The sequence below is a fragment of the Callorhinus ursinus genome, unplaced genomic scaffold (assembly GCF_003265705.2).
Source record: "Callorhinus ursinus isolate GAN/ISIS: 27379988/994484 unplaced genomic scaffold, GSC_fseal_2.0 scaffold86, whole genome shotgun sequence".
Taxonomy (NCBI): domain Eukaryota; kingdom Metazoa; phylum Chordata; class Mammalia; order Carnivora; family Otariidae; genus Callorhinus; species Callorhinus ursinus.
In genome coordinates this window covers 3,426,145-3,447,524 of record NW_027397148.1, presented here as the reverse complement: position 1 = coordinate 3,447,524, position 21,380 = coordinate 3,426,145, and the positions used below count along the sequence as shown (strand labels likewise).

The 21,380-nt window shown below is 45.3% G+C and overlaps 1 long non-coding RNA gene across 2 annotated transcripts in view; it reads left to right on the top strand.

Annotated features, from left to right (window-relative positions):
- Nucleotides 1–4,978: 4,978 nt before the first annotated feature.
- LOC141371676 (uncharacterized) overlaps nt 4,979–21,380 on the top strand; it is a 66,020-nt gene continuing 49,618 nt past the window's right edge. For both annotated transcript variants that reach the window (XR_012376796.1, XR_012376797.1), the window contains exons 1-2: nt 4,979–5,053; nt 7,131–7,269. This is a non-coding gene — a long non-coding RNA (uncharacterized lncRNA). The remainder of the gene's footprint in view (nt 5,054–7,130; nt 7,270–21,380) is intronic.

Below are 21,380 nucleotides of genomic sequence, written 5' to 3'. Positions count from 1 at the left end.
TATTCCCCAGCTGAGAGAAGGAACAAGGTGCTGACACGTGCAATGTACCTCAGAAACGTGTCTGGTGGAAGAAGCCAGCTCGAGAACACAGAAACTGTGAGACATTCAGCATCGGCAGATTCCGAAATCAGACAGTAACCTCCAGGCTGTAACCCTAGGGAAGCAGGACAAGGGGAGGGAGGGACAGCTGGATGGAAAGGGGCTTCTCTCTGGGAAGGGGGTTCTGCCCACGCGGGGGTGATGGCCCTGCCAGAGCGTTAGTGCGCCCCGTGCCATACCGTCTGCTTCCAGGCTGTGGGGGTGGCACACTTCACGCTGCACGCATTTTGCCCCGATACACGCCAACCGACCAATGCAGCAGAGAGCACGGGGCTGGCCTGCAGGCCCCTGGTGACCTGGCCGACCAGCACGGCTCCCTGTGCCTGCCTGCCTCCCTCCCTGGCTCCAGTCCTTTCCTCTGAGCATCTGCCCTGGCCCCTGTGACTCAGGCTGTGCCTCCAGTGGCCCCGGTCCAGGGTGCTCGCCACCCATGGGCAGTTCAGGTGCTGCGGATGGAAGCTGGCCGGACGTGCGCTCCCCTCACCCCAGCCCCCGTGGGCACCAACGTGGGCCCAGGTGCCAGATAGGACTGGAGCCCTCACCTTCCAGATGGTGTGAGGCACTTCCCCTCCCTGCCCATGCTCCTGCTTGGGCTCGGAGGGCTCCTCTGAAGAGAGTACCATCTGCCCCAAACGCTGGCTCCCTGGACCCCACCCCATCAAGCCCGACTAACCACTGGCGACAGACCTACCGAGAAGCCAACACAACCTACACTCCAGGCATCATACTTCACTCATCCTCACTTGGTGCAGAAGGTTGCTTAACCCTTCCAGGAACACTTTTTTTTTTTTTTTTAAGATTTTATTTATTTAGTTGAAGGAGAGAGACACAGAGAGAGAGGGAACAAGCAGGGAAAGTGGTAGAGGGAGAAGCAGACTCCGTGCGGAGCAGGGAGCCTGATGTGGGGCTAGACCCCAGGACCCTGGGACCATGACCAGAGCCAAAGGCAGATGCTTAATGACTGAGCCACCCAGGGTTTCTAACAGTAACCTCTCCAAATTTCGAAAGGTCACCGGACACATTTCTGTGGGCTGGCCCAGGGGCTGAACCACCTTCTGCTGCAAGCCTGGGGCTCTGTCCTCAGAAGGAATTCCTGTCATTCCTGGCCTGAAGCATGACCCTCTACCTGCCCCAGCTGATCTGAGCAGGAGCCCCGGCACAGGGTGGGAGAGCAGACAGGGCCCTCGGGTCAGACAGGAGCCCAATCTGCTCTCAACGAGACATCACCTCTCTCTGGGAGCCTCCACAGAAGGGAAAGCCCTGGGAACAAACTCAGGGGCTCCATCTTAGCTAAAAGGGGTACAAACAATGATCCACATTGCTTTCTGAGACCTGAGAAGGGGCCATGACCAGGAGGTCAGGCTGATGTGCTGGGGTCCGCCAGGACCGTGGGCAACTGAGCACAGACTTCCCGGCAGAGGCCAAGGACCTACAAGCCTGGATTCCCATGGAGGCAGCAGCGTCGCTCCGGGAGCACAACCTGGGATGCACGAGGAGGGCTCCGGGTGTGAAATTAACCCTCAGGTCTGAAAGCAAGACTGGACGGGTCTTCCAGGCCACTGGGTCCACCCAGCCCTGGCAGGTCCCGTCTCTCCCAGCAGGGACCTGGAACCTCCCGGCCGCACACCAGCACCATGCTCCTCATCACGGGCATGCTGCTGGGCCCCTGAGAGCACCAGGCCAGGCCTCCGAGAAGGCGGGGGCCCCCAGAGCTTACCGGCCTCTCCTACGAACACTTCCTCAGGCGTGCTGCCGGGCTCTCGCCAATGATGTTGTAGGCCGTCAGGATGACCTCATTATGCTGCTACTTCTTCAGACCTACAGGTGGAAGGAGACAGGGGTCAGCTGGCCCGGGAACATCTCCCTGCCTTGGAACCACACCAAGGGGCTGGGGCCAGGCCATGAGCGTCCCCAGAGGGTCTGTGGAGTGGCCTCCTCCTCCTTCCCTGGCCCCGGAACATCAGGGAGCATCAGGCCCTCTCCCAGAGGGGAGAGTGGAGGCGGCAGAACATGCAGTGGGCTTGACTTTGGTCCGGAACCTCTCCATAAGAACAGATGGAGAAAGACCCCGGCGTTTAAGGGGAACGTGTACTGTTTTTACGTACTATTGAATATTTTAATTTTGCAATTTTCCAATTGCTTATACTTTGCATTTCTCTTTGTAGTACTACTGAAAACGTCAAAATAATTGTTGCTCAAAGAATAGAAATCATTCACTAGATCTACCCAGAAACAAGACCCTAAGTAACATCTAGCACCTAGATGTGATTTCCTCAAATCTTCCTCTTACTAAGTAAGATGCGGTCCTAAGACTCACCTAGCACGGATTATCAAAAAACTAGGTAACTCCCACCTCCCAGGGGCATGATGGACCTGGAGCAGGTTGCCAACCACCCAGGCAATGAAATGGAATGGCAGGAAAATACAATTTGATCATTGATGTTTTCCTGTCAAAAAGATGTCAGAAAAAAGGTGGGCTGGAATTGTGAAAGAAGATTCAAATGAGGTAGGCTTTGCTAAGAGAGCCACTCAAACTAGAATGGAAAGGACAATAACGAAGTAAAGCATATGCACGTCTCCTGTTTCAATTTTAAGAACACCAGGTACTTTTGACTTCTGGCACCTGTAACTGCTCAGTTGCAACTCGACCACCTCCTCCAACACACCCTTCTCCTTTGGACTGAAAGAGAGACAATGTAACAGCTGTTAGCTGCGGCAATCATGGTAATTCTTTCAAAACCAGTGCCTGTGCTTTTCCTTCATAAACCCACACTCCCTGCTCAAAATTAGGGGCACATCTGATTTCTCTCCACGCTATGTCTCCCAGATGACTGTCCCTAATACCCCAAATGGAAGTTTCAGGTGTTTTCCACCATCTACTTCTTGATTGACAGGAATTATGGACAAAAGCAAAGCCCACTTTAGGGTATCTATGCATCATCAGGTTACGACAAACATCAGAGGAAACCTGAAAATGCCAAAGTACACTTAAATTCAGATTCCTGAAATTGATTTGTTTACAGTTAAATCCTTTTGGAAAATCTGTTTCATAAGAATCAGCTCTGGATGTCGTAAATAAAATTTTTATTTTGACATCACATCAGAAATCCATCCCATGTCATCCATCATAGCCTATAAGGTACTCTAAATAGCTATACTAGGAATCACACCCCCAACAACAAAAAATCCTCTCAAAATCATAAATTAAAATTAGTTGTTATCTGACATTTGCCAAAGTGACAGAGATTACTTGATATTACTCAAAAACTAAGTTCTTAAAAGTATACATGAAATGACATAATAAAGCTTTCTAAAACTGTGCCAGAAAAATGATCTCTTTAGATATCAATTGGATAAAATGGTATGATTGCATTACCTAAAGAAGCAAAAACATTGTTTTCTAATGTGTAAAGTTATGCTGTTACTCAGGTTGTTTTTCAATCCTATTATGTTTTATAAGTCATAAAATATTTTAAAGAAATCACTTTCTATTTGTTGCCTGGAACTGCCTATTATCCCTGGCATTTTGCCCAAGGGGTTCTGAGTTTTCACTTTGCAAGGGACCACACAGCATGTATCCAGTCCCCCAGGTGGTTAAAAGGTGTGTGGCCCCCTGCATGACAGCTCTAGGGAGTGGAAGGACAAGGGGTGAAACCAGCAGACAGGTTTTGGGTCTGAACACTCAGAGTGAACAGATTGACTTCAGCAGCCAAGAGGGTCCTGCCCAGCTGTAACCTGTCTTATCTCATGAGTCCATGTAAGGAAACTCCCTGCAAGAGTAACCTGGACCCATGACCTGCATGCACGCCGTGGGAGGCCCCATCCCAGTGGTGGGGAGGGACCCCCTGTCCACAGGGAACTATCCTCATTGCAGCCCTGGCGTTCAGGATGGAGGGTAGGAGAGAGGGAGGTCAATGCAACAGGGGCCTTTATAATCTGAAAGGCATGAGAAATCCATTGTTTTCCAAGAATATTTTTCTGTCCCCAGCAGAAAAGGAAGCTTGGAATCCAAACTAATGAAATTCATTAGAAAATGAGGGAGATATGTTTGCAAACTTAGCTTGTGGCTCAGGAAGTTCACCCCTGAGACAACACTAGTAATTGACATCCTTGGCTCCAACGGGCTCCTGGAAGGAAAACAGGGCCATCCCGCAGAGAGGGGCCCTGCAGGAAGGACTTATTTTTAAAACATTTGTTTATTTATTTGACAGATGAGGGTGATTGCCCGCAGAGTGGGGTGAGGGGCAGAGGGAGAAGCAGACTCCCCGCTGAACAGGGTGCCTGTTGCAGGGATGGAACATGGGACGCTGGGATCATGACCTGAGCAAAATATCAGATGCTTAACTGACTGAGCCATGCAGGCACCCAGGCAAGACTTTATTTTTTACTTATATTTATTTATTTATTTATATTTATTATGCTCAGTTAGACACCATATATTACACCATTAGTTTTGTAAGTAGTGTTCAATAATTCATTAGTTTTATATAACACCCAGTGTTCATCACAACAGTAAAGATGTTTTTAAACAAGGTTTTTTAAATAAAAGATTTTAGAATAGCAGATATAAAATGAAAATTTAAGTCTCCTATGTGGCCCCTCCAGGGGTATTTTTTTTTTTTTTAGTTCATGTAAAATACAGTGCAGTATTGGTTTCTGGAGTAGAATTCAGTGGTTCATCACTTACACACAGCACTCAGTGGTGATCACAACAAGTGCCCTCTTTTATACCGATTGTCCATCTGCCCATCCCAGACCCACTTCCCTCCATCAACCCACAGTGTACAGAGCTGCCTGCACTCTGAAAGTTCTATCATGACCAACCCATCGCCATGGTGACCAATGATGCAACCTTTCCTTCCATTTCAACTGTCACTCTGTGAGCCGAGCCCTTGCAGTTTGGTAAAAGGTGTGAAGGTTCCCATGATGGGCAACCTGAATTGCTGTTCTACAGGTATGTTCCTATGGATTTTCTGAATTCTCTTCTCTCAAGTTGGCTGCCTCACTTCTAGAGAAATTCGTTTCCTGTTTTTTCTTTTCATGGCCACCTTCCAATTTGTCCACACTGATAGATGAATATTCTAGGTTTTCCGGATTAGTTACTTTTGATTGTTCAATGAAGCTGGCTTCCTTAAATAGCTTCTAAATCCAGAAAACTGTACTATTTCTGAATACCAGCTTCGTACATAGTCATACCGAGAACGCACACGGGGAACACACCACACTGCTCTCATTGGATCAGGAGAATCTTGATGCCATCCAGCAACACATTATAGGGAAAGGAATTACAAATCATTTCTTCGCAATGTGGATGACAAAATCTGGAAGCAGCTGTGAGCAGTTTAAATCCAGACATTTTTAGAAGGAGAGAAACTGGAATATCTTGTGGTATTTTCATGGGTTGATGTGGAAGGGTTCACTGGCTGTCTGGATGATGCTTGGGAGTGAACCAGAAGGGACTGTGCCATCGGGTAGGTGGAATGAACATTTGGCAGCTGAGTAGTGGGCTGTCTCCCTTCAAAGATAGTCCTGGGGTGGGTTCTCAAGGCCATGTGTAAGGAGGGGACTCTCTAAGAGGAGACAGGAGACTGTCCCCTACCCCTACAGTGTCCAGAAAGGATGAAGAGACCTGAGAGTAGAGAGTGGAAGTGGAGGAGGTAGGAAGGAGTAGGGAGGAACTCACTCCAGCCAGTGTAGCCTCACTTTAGTCCCGGCCCCTCAGACCATTCCTTAGATCAATAGTAGGACATTCAGCATCATAGATTGACTTCCTTAAAGCAAACATCCCCAGCCCCGATGGCCACTTCCATGATAATTCCTATGAATTGCTGCTCAGGATTGGTGAGCTGAAGGGAAGCGAATTCCTGGTAGGGTCACAATGTGACAGTTGGTTTGGAATGGCCTGGATTTTGAATCCACCTGGGAGCCAAGCAGACTGCCCATCACAGTGGATGGCCAACTGGCCTTTAGGAAGACCCTGGGGACTGAGCTGACATTGCAAAGAACTGGGGGAAAGTGGCCAAGCTGTACTTCCCTGATGCTTCACTGGGGCTCAATTTGGAAGAATCTGTGGCACCTCTTACTTCTGGGACCCTAACATAGAGGTGAATTGGGATTGAAATTGTTCTCATGGCACAGACACCTCCTGCAGGCCACAGGTGGATTTGAGAAAGTGAGGGCTGCTCTTGGTTCAGGGGTTCAGGACATTTTCTCGGGGGCCCTGGGCAGGTGTCAGGTCCTCAGGATCTCTCTCCCCAGGGAAACAACTACATTCCTGTCCCAGATCCATCACTCACCAGCATGGCCACTCTGGATAGTCACTTCATTTCCCTACCTTTCAGCGCCCTCCACTGTAAAATATGGGTTACCACCCCATATTTTCCGCTCTAATGGTGCTGGTGCCGGGATAACAAGAGTGGATGATACACTTTCTCTGAGAGCTATAAAGCTTCATTCCCATGTGAAGGATAAAGACTGAGCTTCCAACCTCCCATGCAGTGGAGTCATCCGAGTCCCATATCTAGATTCACCCACTACCAGGTGTCTAGCTCATTCTATAGGAAATCAGAACCTGAATACCTCCAGAGCAATGGTGAAGCATCAGTCCTGAACTATGTCCAATCTCTACTTGGAGGAAATCACTTTTAGCGTCCCAACAGCACACGAATGAATAGGAGGTATGAATATTTCCACATTTCAGAGCAGGAAACTGAGACACAGAGGGCTCTCAGTCACTCTCTCAGGTATGGGGACCTTCTAAATGGGATGTGAATCCAGGCCATCAGGTGCGGTCACTGTGCTTTGCTGCATTTCTATCACGTCTCTGCTACATCATAGTAGTTGCCCACAAAACCTATCTGTTGGGGGATGTCAAGGCACACCGCATCGCAACATCTTCCTAAGTCCAGCGTTGAAGGGGGAATGTCTGCTAGACAGCTGGTGAGTAGGGGGAGCAGAAGGTTGAACTCAGAGTAAATTATGACTCCTGCCCCAATGGCAAGATGCCAACAATGCTCTCTATTTCTATGCAGTTCCCAGGACTGTGTGTGGAAAGAGAGAGGGAAGTTGTGGAGCCCCCCACAACCACATCAGCCCCTTCCAGACAAACCATTAAAAGAATCCGTTTTTCTCTCCACAATCAGGTGTTCCCAATTGCGGACACCGAGGAAGGTACTGTGGAAGTTTACTCATTAAGTTGATTTAAGGATAATTCTTTCATTCAATAGCACAGACATAACAGAAGAATATAAAAATGTTGAGATTTTTCTATTATTTCATATGTATAGATTTAAATTTATTAAGTCCATCACCATTAAGTATAGAAGTCAGGATGAATTTCTCCCTGAAACTGGATCCATATGTCATAGGAATAAAAGGGTCTACTAGCCAAATGTATGGACCTTAGCTATTTTTTGAACACAAGTCAGTATAGATCTCTCCATGAAACTCTGTTTCTAGATTTTTAGTAAGTAAGAGACAGTATTTTGAACCAGTTTAGATTAATATAAAATTGGAACAGATGATTACAGGAAGTTTCCATACCCCCCCCACTTTCTTCCATTAACCACATCTTACATGTGTGTACTACATACCTTACAATTAATGAAATAACCTCACAACATTTTATGAACTAAAGTACCACATTTACATTAAAATGCATTCTTTGTGTTTACCATTCTACTAGTTTGACAAATGCATAATGTCAAGTATTCCCGTCCCGGTAACAGACAGAAATCTGTGCACCAATGTTCGAGACAGCAGTATACCCAGTAGCCATAGACAGACACAACCCAAAAATCCATCCTGTGAGGAAAGGATGCATTAAATGGGATATGTACACATAATGGAATGCTATTCAGCCATAAGAAGAAACTAAAGTAGTCAATATGCTATGAAATGGATGGACCTTGAAAAACTAAGATGCTTTTTGAAAGAAGGCATGCACGGAAAGACGTGTGTTACACGATTCCACTTTTTGAGGAAACAAGGGCAGGGCAATTCATAGACCCAGAAAGTAGAAAGTAGGATGGAGGGAGGAAGGGGTGAGGTGCAGTCATTTTCATGGGTACAGAGGTTACTTCGGATGGAAATGCTTTGGGTATAGACGGTAGTGCTGACTACAAAGGCTTACGAATGTAAATAGTGTCGTTGAGTATACACTCGTTAATAAAAGCATAAACACTACGTAGATTCCATCCCATAAAAACCTAATAATCCAAGGCAACAGAGGACAGATTCCGTCGCAGCATATACGCCATGATGAAAGCTGAACTGGTCCCGTGACAGGGGAGGAAGTGGGAATGTGCCTGGCCTTCATGGTGGGTTGGAGGGCTCAGGGGACTATGCCATGAAACACACTGTGCCTTGAGTGCTTCCCATTTTGAGACTGACGATTTCCCACTGAGAGATCCCCTCAGCTTGAAAGCCACAGTCCCATTTCTCTTTTCCCTGCTGCTCCTCTCCTCTGTATTTCTTTGTACACCAAGGAGGTAGGCCAGGCAGCAGATCAGGCCTTGCTTGTTCACCGATCACATACATTCACTGTGGTCCTGTGTCCACATCAAGCAAAACTCCCTGAGTCATTCCTGAGCCATGCAACCAATACCCTGACAGAGTAGCTAGAGAATCCTAGGTGATTCTCATGAGGGGTCCCTTACATCAGTCCTGAGTCTGATGATTCATGTTTATACCACCTTCTTGTGAAGCTTTTGGCCCAATCCTGCTTTGGTGTTTCTTTGAAGCCTGCCTGACTCCAGTGTGTTCTTTCTGCCAGATCCCATTGTGGGGAGGTGGCCTGGTGGCCTGGTTAGGCTCCTTAGGTGACTGCTCTCTGCCAGGGTCCTTGTTCTATCCATTCTGCTTGGAGGCTTTGATTTTAGTATAGCGACTTACATCGGAGGTTTTTTTCTCTGTCTTCCGGCATTATTGTGTTTTCTGTTTTTTGTTTTGTTTTGTTTTGTTTGTTGTTATTGATGTTGTTTCTTTTTTTTTATGTTTTCTCGGTCTCTTGTCCCAAGTGCAATGCAGGACAAAAGCTGCTTGCTATGAACCACTGAGGGCTCAGGGCAGTGCTGAACCATGTGAGACGCAGCCATCTGCAAGGTTCATTAATATTTCACTGCCATGCTTCAGTCTGGGTGCCACGAAGCAGCATCATTCATAATTTAATGCTACTGCCGTGCTGTTCCCTAATGTGTCATTAGTGTTTTAGGATGGCCTGGACCACAGAGTGCTCTGCATATGTGCTGGCAACCTCAGAGGTCAGGCTCTAGGCAGCTCCCCTGTGCCAGGGCGGGGAGAGCATGCTGCACAGAGCAGCCCAGCTGAGCCGTCTGCTAGCCAGAGGCACCAGGAGTCCACAGAGGTTACCCCAGAACTTTCCACAGCTCAATCCATCTCTGTTTTTGCACAAAGCCTTCCTACAGGGAGACAGAACAACATTCATGGACATAAAATTTTCCTAAGAAAGAACTTTGCTGAGATTGAGATTGTACCAAAAATATAAACAGATGAATGCTTTATGAAAAACAGCTAGTAGACAAAAACTAATTTTATTTGGTCAGATTTTAAGCAGCTATATTTCCACACTTGGAAGTGTATGTCCTTATGATTTGCTTTGTTTTAGACTTGCTAAAAAGCCATCTTGGTCCCCACGTTTTGTGTATTTGGTTGAATATGCCATCGTGTAGGGAGGTCAGGGTGGGGCTAAGGGATAGAAGTGTTTCACCCTGGTCTAGGTGCTCTGGGCATCACTCCAGGTGATGTCCTGCCCTGGGGACTCCAGAATTTTCCACTCTCACCCTCTCATATTTCCTACTCATCTGCCCTCCATATATCAAAACAGACTCTCTGAGATGATCCAGTCCTCGGCATAACTTCAAGGCAATGTGCTAGCTTTCCTGATGGTGCTGGCATGTAGGAATTCTCTCTGGCTAAGGGTAGAAAATTTATGTTTTCTTTTCATATCATCTCTGGTGTAATCCAGTGGGAGGAGAATGATTTCATGTGAGGTGTGAGAGTCTTCTTAGTGTTACTGAACCCGTTCCAAGGGGGAGACTCGCCGCCTTTTCTAGTTGTCTTTGAGACCAAACTTGGGGCCACTGATTATGTCTCCCAGATTGTCATTTATTAATGAGGCTGACCAGACATTTCCAATTATTGGCTATTTGGTTCTGGGCCTGGAGTCTTCCCTTGTCAGCCATCATTTTTGTAAGGCTGCACACATTCTTCACTCTTCTCAGTAAACTTGACCTAGTTTTTCCAATGGATATTTGAGTAACGCCTGAGCAAATATAACTGATCAGGAAGTGAGTGAAAGGAAATGGACCCCTACCTTCCATCTCTCGAGCTCTAGTTTGTCAGTTGCTTTAGACATCCCTTTCACGGGGGTGGTGAGGACAGAACTTTGGAGGCAACTTGGGAAGGATGGCAGAGCCCACATTTGTTGTGCATCTTCTATATGTTATCATGATACCTTAGATATAGAGTCATCTGGCCAGATCCCCTCGAGGGCAGGATGGAAAGGGAGCATCCTCAAACCTGGCCCATTGTCAAAATCATCTGAAAGCATTTAAATACATAAAGATTTGTAGACTCTGGCCTCCTAAGTAAGAGTCCTGGGGAGTCCAGAGTTTGTATTTTTTGACAAGAGCTGGAGATTATTCTAATGATTAGCTAGTGGACTAGATGTACTATCCTTAAACACAGATCCATGACCAATAGTTCAGAATCAGCTGGGCACTGATTAAAAAAGGGTATTTCTGGGCCCTAGGTCTATATGATCTGATGGTTGAATCTCGTAGGCTTCAGAAATCTATAGCTTTCTAAAGCTTTCTGTTGATTCTGGATCCTCAGAAAGATCTGGAAACTCCTGGAGTAGAGAGGATAGATGGAGAGTGGAAGCCTGCAAGCCCACAAAGGGGCGGCTGCAGTAAGCCATAAGGAGAGTGGGGGCAGAGTCACAGTACGAGAAGAGCAGAGGTTTAGGGGACTGGCCCAGAGAGACACCTGCTGGACTCAATGGCCTGAGTGAGTCTCAGACTCTCTGAAGTCCTCAGCTTGAGTGAATATTCTTTTCTTTTTAAAAAATGATTTTATTTATTTATTTGAGAGAGAGATTGAGAGAGAGAGAGAGCACATGAGAGGAGGGAGGGTCAGAGGGAGAAGCGGACTCCCTGCTGAGCAGGGAGCCCGATGCGAGACTTGATCCTGGAACTCCAGGATCATGACCTGAGCCTAAGTCAGTCACTTAACCAACTGAGCCACCCAGGCGCCCTTGAGTGAATATTCTTAACAACTGTAAGGTAAGATAAAGAGAGCTGAGGTGAAAATCATGATTTTGGTTTTGGTCATGTTGAATTTGAGCTGTCAATGGGTCACTAATGTAGAATTCCTCCGAGCAGTTAAGAGAAGCAGAACAGACAGAAAAGAAGTCAGACTGGATGTCTAGAACTGCCTGCATAGTGGGGATGTTCCATCTGTGGGCATGGGTGACATTCAATATCTGTGACACCAGCTTGGAAGAGAGAATCTTAAGAAGAAAAATGGACCCTAGGGAGTCTTTCAGTGCTGATCTTAAGTACTTTTAAAAGGGTTGCTTTGTATCTTGGGTGCATGGGAATGTGCAGGCACAGTTCTGTTCCTGTTGGATGATAGCTTGTCCTGTCTATGAGCTGGAACTTGGGTTCCTTATGAGGAAGAGTGCACATAGCTGCTCCTCCAGTAAGAGCCAGGCTCTTCACATTCCTTCTGTGACCCAGAAACTCCTGGGCTGTTCTGAACTCCCATGATCGCCTCTTAGTTTGGGTTGGAAACTGGTTGGTATCATCTTACACAAGGCAACAATGCCATCAATAAGCCTAGAGCCTGATGCCTCCTGAGTAATGGAAAGACATCTTTTAAAAATATAACGCAACTATATATAACTTATACAACTCTCCACACACACACACACACACACACACACACACACACACACACACACACAAAACCAACAAATAATCTGATTTAAAAATGGGCAGAGGACCTGAATAGATGTTTTCCCAAAGAAGACATCCAGATGACTCACAAACACATGCAAAGATGTTCAACATCACTCATCATCAGGGAAATGCAAATAAAACTCACAATGAGATCTCACTTCACACCTGTCAGGATGGCTAGAATAAAAAAGACAAGAAATAACAAGTGTTGTTGAGGATGTGGAGAAAAAGGAACCTTGTTGGTGGGAATGCAAACTGGTGCAGCCCCTGTGGCAAACAGTGTGGGGGTTCTTCAAAAACTTAAAAATAGAACTACCAGATGATCCAGTAATACTAGATATTTATTCAAAGAAAATGAAAACACTAGTTTGAAATGCACCCTTATATTTATTGCAGATTTATTTAAAACAGCCAAAATATGGAAGCAACCTAAGTGTCCATCTATAAAGGAATGGATAAAGAAAATACATACAATGAAATATTACTCATTCATAAAAAAAAATGAGATCTTGCCATTTGTGACAACATGGTTGGACCTAGTTGGTATTATGCTAAGTAAAGTAAGTCAGACAGAGAAAGACAAATACCATATGATTTCACTTATATTTGGAATCTAAAAAATAAAACAAACAAAAAACAGAACAAAGCCATAAATACAGAGAACAGGACTGATGGTAGCCAGAGAGGAGGGGGTGGGGGTTGAGCAGAATGGGTGAAGAGGAGTAGGGAGAGTCCAGTCTCTGGCAGGGACTGCCTGGAGGGCAGATCACTTGAGGGCCTCTCTTCCCTCCCCTCCTCCATTCTGAAAAACCAAAGGCCGCTTCCTGAGCCTTTTCCTAATCCTTCCCCTCTGTCCCAAGTAGCAACTGAAAGGGGACTTAGCAGAGGATGAAGGTCGCATAGACTGAAGGCCAGGAGGAACCAAGAAAGGGCCTGGGGAGGACTGAGCAAATGGAAGAGGCTGAGAGCTGTGAGGAGGGGATGGGGCATATTGGGGGCACCTGGGTGCTTACGGTGGCCAGGGCAGACCACCTGGCAGGTGCACGTGTCAGAGACTGCACCCCTGCACCAAGCCTGCAGATATGGGAAATAGACAAGGCAGCTTCTCCCCCATCCAGCCCCTCTGGGCCTCTCCATACATGACATTGTTTGATGTAATACAGTGACCAAATGCTTTCCAGCATCCGTGCGTTTGCTGACACAAGCCTGGGCTCCAGCCACCAAGCCTGACGAGCTCACTGAAATGAAGCAGCCAAGCTGCCAAGCTGTGCTAGAGCACCCTCCCAGAATGAACCCCCTGGCTTTTTCCAGAACTCTTGCTCCTGTATGTCAGAGCTGGTCGCCTGGCCTGGGACTCATCCACATCTTTGGATGTTCCTTCTGCATTATCCCCTCTCTCTCCTGCTTGTTAGTGGCCCCTGGCCACACCATTCTCCCATGGGCCACGAGTTGGTGATGGAAACTGCATCTCTTAGTTTCCTGGGTGAAGGTGGCCTTTCAGAAGTGCTTTCCCAGACCCCAGTGGTGGGACAGAGGGCAAGGCAACAGGGGTCTGGAACTCCTTAAATAGCATTGGTGGTTTCCTTTCCTCCTATGATGTTACCTGGATCATTAACTTCAGTTCCTTACTTTGCAAAAGGTTTTAAACTAATGTTTTGTTTTAGCTCTAGATAATTGCTTAACATCCCCCAAAGTGATGGAACTTGTCCTGAGTCCGAAACCCTTGGGTACCTGGGCACGGCAGCCAGGGCAGAGGAAGGCCTGACTTGTGGTGCTGGGCTAGCAGCAGGTGCTTGGCTGAGGGCTGTGCCCCACGCGGTGCCTTATGTCCTCCTGGCTGGTGTTACTCACCTGTACTTCCCGAAAGAATGAGAATTAGAAATGTGGATGTGTGGAAATAAATGTTAAACAAAGACTTCAGAGAAAGTCTCCCGGCAACCTATTAAAAATTTTCCCTAAATCTACTGATTTCTCTTACCCTAAATGTGATTCTTGATGCATTGCTTTAGAACTGCAAAACAGCTGCATCCTGCGGGTGCCACTGAGTGCCAGCAACATATATGCCTATGGTGGTGGCCTTCCATCAGCTGCCCCAGCATTCGTCTGCTTTTGTTCCTGGGAAGGGGCTGTGCAGAGGCTAACCTCGCATCCATGTAGCTGCTCCGCATACTGCGGAGTCAACCCCTCCCATAGCCTGGATAATTAACCGCACATGAGGAAGAACCCTTGCCCAGGAGGCAGACTTTGGAGGTCTGAATAATTCTATGACAAGGGACAAGGGACAGTGGAAGCACTGCCACTTTGTGACTCAAATAGGAAGTACACCCAATAGCATTCCCATATACTCACTGCCCCCACACTTGCGCAGGCTCCCTCATTATCCCTGCCCCCCACCAGAGTGGTGGGTTTATTACAAATGACACAGCATAATCACCCAGAGTCCATCATTTACATTAGGTTCACCCTTGGTTTTTACATTCCATGGATTCGGACAAATGTTCAATGACTTATATCCATCATTACAGTATCATAAACAGCATGCCCTAAAAAGCCTCTGTGCTCCATCTGTTGATCTCTCCCCACTATACCCCTTCCCCACCTCACCCCAGGCAACACTGACCTCTTTACTATCTCCACAATTTTGTCTTTTCCAGAAAGTCATATGGTTGGAATCATACAGTAGATAGCTTTTTCAGACTGGCTTCTTTCGCTTAATAATATGCATTTAAGTTTCCTCCATTTTTTTCCCATGGCTTGATAGATTTTTTTTTAATGTTGAATAATATTCCATTGTCTGGATGTATCCATTCACCCACCAGAGGTAATCATAGCTGCTTCCAAGTTTTGACAGTAATGCTGAAACTGCTATGTGCAGGTTTTTGTGTGGACAAAAGTTTTCAACTCCTCTGGGTAAATACCAAGGAGTGTGATTGCTGAATCATGTGGTAGGAGTGTGTTTAGTTTTGTAAGAAACTGCCAGATGGTCTTGCCAAGTGGCTGTACCCTTTTGCTCCCCACCAGCAATTAATGAGAGTTCTTGTCACTCCACATCCTCGCCAGCATTTGGTGGACATTTTGGCCATTCTAGTAGGTGTGTAGTGGTATCTCACTGCTCTTTCAATTTATATTTCCCTCATGATATATAATGAGGTTGATATCTTTTCATATGCTTATTTGCCATCTGTAGATCTTTGGTGAGGTACTTGTTAAGGTCTTTGGCCCATTGTTTAATCAGGTTTATTTTTTATTGTTCTTCATACATTTTGGAAACAGTCCTTTATTAGATGTGTCTTTTGCAGATTTTCTCCCAGTCTGTTGCTTGTCTTCTAATCCTCTTGACATTATCTTTCAAAGACTAGTTTTTAACTTTAATGAAATCGATCCAGCTTATCAATGATTTCTTTCATGGATTATGCCCTTGGTGTTGTATCTAAAAAGTCCTTGCCGCACACCCAAGGTCATGGTAGGTTTTCTCCTATGTTATCTTCTAGAAGCTTTACAGTTTTCTGTTTTACCTTTATGTCTGTGATCCATTTTGAGTTAGTTTTTGTGAAGGGGACAGGTGACATCTTAGTCTCTCTGCTCTCCCTCCCTTTCCTCTTGCGTCAGAGCTGGTTTCAGAGTCCAAGAAGGCAAAACAAGGGTTCTTCATTGGGCCTCCCTAAATTCTCAACATGTATTATTTGCTTCTGTTGTTTTTTTGTTTTGTTTTGTTTTGTTTTCATTAGAATGTCACCTCCATGAGGGCAGGGTTCTCCAAAGCCAGTAATTTCAAACTTACTTAAAAATCAGAATGACCCTTTGAGCATTTAAGACTCAAGTTGTTCAGGCCCTATATCCTCAGGTTTGGGTTGACAAAGCCCTAAGGGGATTGCAAACCTGAGAATGTGCATGTTTTTGTAAACTCCACTCAATTATCTGATGTGGTTCAGAGGTGTAGAATCAGCCTGTTGCATATGGAATAATTCCAGGAGTTGCTGAGGCATGAGGTTAGAGGTGAGAAACCGATCACAGTCAGATATCTCTGCTTTATTAGGAAAATAATGCCTGTTTGATTATTCATTTACCACATTCATTATGAACTCAAACTTTCTGATTTTGGAAAGATTACAAAGGAAATAGAAGCTTAATCATTTACAAATTGCTAAACATATCAACCTACAAATTGTAGTGTTTATACCCTTTGATAGGACCGATTCCAGAAAACACAATCTGTAGATCTCATGGGGTTCTAGTTACTGGATTGGAGACTAAGAGTCTGCTACTACACTGGAACTGTGGAAGATTTAAGGCTTTCTTCAAGGGTAGAGCTTAGATATAAAAGCATTGTAGATGGAAAGGGTAGGTCTGGGGGGCTGAAAAAAATGAGTCTATCCAGGAAGTCTACTGCCCAAAGAAATGACTGGCCCTGCCAGGCATAAGGATGCCATGACAGCTAGACTGATTCCACTCCCCATCCTCCAGCCTGTAGTTCCTGTCCCCTCCATGGGCTGTCTGATGGCAGCAGGTTCAGACATACCACACTGCTACTTTCTCCCACACCCGGCTGGAAGGGCTGTGATTCAGATGAGCAACATTAATTTATTTCACTGGGTGGCTTTTCTTCAATAACTGACACCTACAGAAATCATGACACCTTGTGCAGATACATTTCTCAAGTACATTAATAATTTCATCTTGACCAACTAACCCCTTTGTTGAAAACATTAAGCCCACATGCAAATACAAAGGGAAAAGTCAGGATAGCATGCAAGAATTGGTTAAGGAAGAGACGAGCATTTTATAAATGATCATGATATTAAGACCAGTACTTTATTTCACATGTGAAAAGGTTACTTGTGAATAATCTTCTTCCAGGTTTTCATATATTTTCCCTTGTCTGTGTTCATATTGACTTTCTTTGTAACTAGAAGATTGCCTGGGGGGATCTGGTTACATAACATGGTGGTTCCTAGCATGGTGGGAAGCATGGGTTATGAACACTGGCTATGCCACACTGGGAAAAACATTTAAACTCTTTTTTTTTTAAGATTTTATTTATTTATTCATGAGAGACAGAGAGAGAGAGAGAGAGAGAGAGAGAGAGAGGCAGAGGGAGAAGCAGGCTCCCAAGGAGTAGGGAGCCCGATGTGGGACTCGATCCCAGGACCCTGGAATCATGACCTGAGCCAAAGGCAGACGCTTAACCATCTGAGCCACCCAGGCGCCCAACATTTAAACTCTTTGTGCCTTAGTTTTTCATTTGTAAAATGAGAAAAACAATACCTACCCTTTGGGTTTGCTATGAGCACTAAGAGATAATCCATGTGAAGCCCTCAGCAAGGGGCTTGCCCCTACTAAAATGTCAGCACAGGCTGGTTGCTTCTTTGGAAGACACAGTAAAGGACGGACAGGAGAGTAACATGTCAGAGAGCACTTCACCCTCTCTTTAAATGTTCTTCTGCAAAGTCCATCACAATTGGGAATAGAGACACCACCTCCATTCTGGAACATGATTGATCTCCTTTTCTCCTTGTGTTTTGGCTGATCCAAGGAGTAGACTTGCCCAAGGGAAGGATGACATCTCAGTGACTCAAGAAAGCTCTTTTCCTACATATGGTTGAGAGCAAGTACCCAGACTCTGGAGGGACTCTGGGTTTGACTTATCCAGGTAAGCCCAGGCATGAGAGTCCCTGGGACAGGAGGGGAGGGGTGGGTTGTCTTCCCTTTGACAGTACTGGCTTTGAAGCTTGTATGCTTCTGTCAGCGTGAGTGAAATGGGGTAACTGGTAAAGGGCAATATAAAATCCAGCCAACTGCCCATGTCAAATGATATTCCTCTAGTCTCACTTTGGTGATTTCTTGAAAAGTCACAGTCTATTAAATCATTGATCTCTACGGTAGTATTTTTCTATATTGCCCATGTCTGGAGCATTATCCTATTCATCTGAGCTAATTTATTACTATCAAAGAATACAGAACGACCAGGCCATCAAGCACAAAAATCAGATTTTTAGGTTGAAAAAGAAACCGGAGAGATCCTAAAACTTTACCAAATGCCCATGTTTGACTTGGGTATGCCTACCTACCTGGGTGAGGGGCAGAGGGAGTCACCTCCATCACCCTTTGTCCCATTATGTGAGAAGTTCAGTGATATCTCCATGTGGAAAAGGGTGCATCTCACTGTGCCTTCCCTGCTCCCACCCCCAAAACTCAGTAGCCTGGGAAAGAAATATTATGGGGCCACAGAGATGGGATTGGGGAAGAACTGCTCAGTCATACCTAACCTTACACCAAATATACCATAAAGGTGTTCAGGAATCTAGGGGCCCAGTGAAGTCTGACAGGTGGGGGAGCTCACATTGGCAGCACAGTGGAGGGCTGACCAAGGCTAAGTTAGGCAGGAACAGAGGCTGATGACAAGGAGACTTTAGTGGAGAGGTTGTGCCCACAGGAGGCTGGGGTTCAAACAGAAGGCTGGGCTTCTAGTGGGAAGGTGGGGTTCCAGTGGAGGCTGGCTTTCCAGTGGGATGCCGGGGTTCCGACAGGAGGCTGGGGTTTGGACAACAGGTGTGCTCCAGCAAAGCAGGCATGGTTCTAACAGTCAGATGGGGCAGGCAGTATTCTCAAGGGAGAAGAATCAAGTCCTGGCCCCAGCTATGCTCTGGGCAGGTACCTAAGCTTCTCTATGTCTCTGATTCCTTGTGCTTTTTACTTTTGGCCCATAATAATGAGTCAATGCCAATCAACTCATTCTTTCCCTTCTCCTTCTTCTTCCTATTATTATTATTATTATTGTTATTATTGTTATAATTATATGAGTGGCTGGTATATCTGTCTCTAGCAATCTTTTCTGGGCTCACTGTGATAGAGTAGGGTCTGGGTGCAAGGGGCTAGGGATTTTTATCAGGCTTTCCCTGAACACTTGAAAGAAAGTCAGCGGCTGGTCCCAGAGTCCTGGAATGATTCAGAAGTTCTTCTCTTTCCACAACTTCCCACCGGGACCCTCAGCACTTCCCTCCCCTCTCCTCACCATCTCTGGCCCCACTTGTGCTATCAATACACGCCTTTCTTCTGGAATGCCATGAAATGGAAACCCACCCATAAAAGTCTCTGGCACAGAACTTAGTCTTCTGTAGAAGAAAACATAAGGGGTCCCAAAGTCTTACGCAGATTTAAACTTTAATGGCTTTGGATAAAGAAGATGTGGTGTATATATACCATGGAATATTATGCAGCCATCAAAAGGATTGAAATCTTGCCATTTGCAACGACGTGGATGGAACTGGAAGGTATTATGCTGAGCGAAATAAGTCAATCAGAGAAAGACATGTATCATATGACCTCACTGGTATGAGGAATTCTTAATCTCAGGAAACAAACTGAGGGTTGCTGGAGTGGTGGAGGGTGGGAGGGATGGGGTGACTGGATGATAGGCATTGGGGAGGGTATGTGCTATGGTGAGCACTGTGAATTGTGTAAGACTGTTGAATCACAGACCTGTACCTCTGAAACAAATAATACATTATATGTTAAAAAAAAAAAAAGATAGCAGGAAGGGAAGAAGGAAGGGGGGAAATCAGAGGGGGAGATGAACCATGAGAGACTATGGACTCTGAAAAACAAACTGAGGGTTCTAGAGGGGAGGGGTGGGGGGATGGGTTAGCCTGGTGATGGGTATTAAAAAGGGCACATTCTGCATGGAGTGCTGGGTGTTATAGGTGTTATACGCAAACAATGAATCATGGAACACTACATCAAAAACTAATGATGTAATGTATGGTGATTAACATAACATAATAGTAAAAAAATATTGACATTCAAAAAAAAAAGAAGTATGAATTCTGCAGGCTTGGAAAAGGCAACGCTATAAAGGAGAATTATTTAAACTGTTAAGATGCTACTATCTTTTTTGATGCATTCAAGTTACCACAGTGTAGTGCTGACGGTTCTAGTCAGTCTTCAAATTGCAAACCCTGAGCAGGAGCAACTGTAAGTGCTGCATTTGCAGATTGTTCAAGAACAGGAATGCACAGGCTGGCCTGCACTCCTGACTCACCAACCACACGAGTGATGGAGGTGGGAGTGAGCCACGCGGGGGCCTCTTCTCTTTGGCCACTGGCCTGGGGGAGGCCACCCTCACCATTGCACGTGTGGGATAAACACTAAACCATAATATTCAAAATTCACAAAGCTGAGGGGGTGCCTGGATGGCTTACTCAGTTAAACTTCTGACTCTTGATTTCAGCTCAGGTCATGATCTCAGGGTCGTGGGATCGAGCTTCACATAGGGCTTCGTGCTCAGCAGGGAGTCTGCTTAAAATTCTCTCTCTCCCTTTGCCCCTCTCCACTCTCTCTCTCTCTATTAAATAAAATCTTTAAAAAACACACAAAGCTGAATAAGCATGCAATATTTAAATAATTAAACTTTTAACTGATGATTTCTGTAAGCTTGGAGCATTTCCACTTCTGATCTGGGACACCCTGTATATAGCCTCACATAGCTACCATTGGAAAGAAAAATAAGGACTTCTGTATGCAACTCAGGAAGTTAGAATAAAGAATAACACACACACACACACACACACACACACAGACACACAAAGAAAGGAAAAGAAAAGAAAGGAAAAGAAAAGAAAAGAAGGAATAAGAAAGGCAGAAGTCAAGATTTCTAAAGTAAAAAGCACATTTTTATAGGGGAGATTACCAACCACTCCTTGAAAATAGTAGGATAAATGGACAGAAAAATTGAATTAATAAAAATACGTGTGATCAGATTGGATTAAAAAACAAGAACCATCAATATGCTGACTGCAAGAGACTCATTATAGACCCAAAGACACCCCCAGATTGAAAGTGAGGGGGTGGAAAACCATTTACCATGCTAATGGACACCAAAAGAAAGCTGGGGTGGCAATCCTTATATCAGACAAATTAGATTTTAAAACAAAGACTGTAATAAGAGATGAAGAAGGACACTATATCCTACCTAAAGGGTCTATCCAACAAGAAGATCTAACAATTGTAAATATCTATGCCCCTAACATGGGAGCAGCCAATTATATAAGGCAATTAATAACAAAAGCAAGAAAAACATTGACAACAATACAGTATTAGTGGGGGACTTTAACACCCCCCTGACTGAAATGGACAGATCATCTAAGCAAAAGATCAACAAGGAAATAAAGACTTTAAATGACACACTGCACCAAATGGACTTCACAGACATATTCAGAACATTCCATCCCAAAGCAACGGAATACACATTCTTCTCTAGTGCCCATGGAACATTCTCCAGAATTGATCACATCCTAGGTCACA